The 868-nt window shown below is 39.1% G+C and overlaps 1 non-coding gene across 1 annotated transcript; it reads left to right on the top strand.

The window, feature by feature from the left end:
- The first annotated feature begins 247 nt into the window (after positions 1–247).
- Positions 248–354, top strand: LOC131175060 (small nucleolar RNA R71). Its single transcript, XR_009145220.1, has one exon. It is a non-coding gene; the product is annotated as a small nucleolar RNA R71 (small nucleolar RNA).
- Positions 355–868: the final 514 nt, after the last annotated feature.

Genomic DNA, 868 nt, shown 5'->3' with positions numbered 1-868 from the left:
CCTTGTCAAAGCATCAAACTTAGCATTAATCATATTCATGGCATCAAGCTCAAACATACCAGCTGGTTTCTTGATCTCATTCCTCTCACAACTCCATTGGTAGTTGTTATAAGCAATTTTATCAAGAGCAGAAAAAGCTTCATCTTCAGATTTCTCCATAAGGTCACCTCCAGAAGATGCATCAATTGTACTTCTAATAGCTGGTGAAACTCCATTGTAAAAGTGTTGAACAAGCATCCACTTAGGAATCCCATGATGTGGACATCTCCTTTGCAAATCCTTGTACCTCTCCCATGCTTCATACAAGCTCTCATCATCTCTAGGTTTAAAAGAAGTCAGCTCATTTCTCACCTTTGTCTTGCTTGGTGGAAAATATTGAGCTAAAAATGCTTGAGAAAGTTCATCCCATGTTGTGATAGAACCCGGTGGCAAAGAATGTAACCACTCTCTAGCTCGGTCCTTCAGAGAAAAAGGAAATAATCTGAGTCGAATTGCATCATCAGAAACTCCATTTATCTTCAACATATCACTGATCTCAAGAAAGTGTGCTAGATGCACATGTGGACTTTCACTTGGATTTCCTCCAAATTGTGCTTGTTGTACCATTTGACAGAGTGCAGGCTTCAGTTCAAAATTATTGGCTTCTACTCTTGGTCTTGTGATACTTGGCATGAAATCTCCAATGTTAGGATAGGCATGATCCTTCACAGAGCGGTTGTTATTGTTATTGTTGTTGTTGTTAGCCATTTCTTCTTGTAATTCCTCTTGCTCTTGTGCTCTTTCTTGTTGTTGTTGAGCCTTAATTTCAGCTTTTCTCCTCTTAGATTCTGCTCTTAAAGTTTTTGCTGTCTTCTCTATTTCTGGGTCA

Source organism: Hevea brasiliensis, chromosome 16, assembly GCF_030052815.1.
Source record: "Hevea brasiliensis isolate MT/VB/25A 57/8 chromosome 16, ASM3005281v1, whole genome shotgun sequence".
NCBI classification, from domain to species: Eukaryota; Viridiplantae; Streptophyta; class Magnoliopsida; order Malpighiales; family Euphorbiaceae; genus Hevea; species Hevea brasiliensis.
This window is presented reverse-complemented; position numbering and strand designations above follow the sequence as displayed.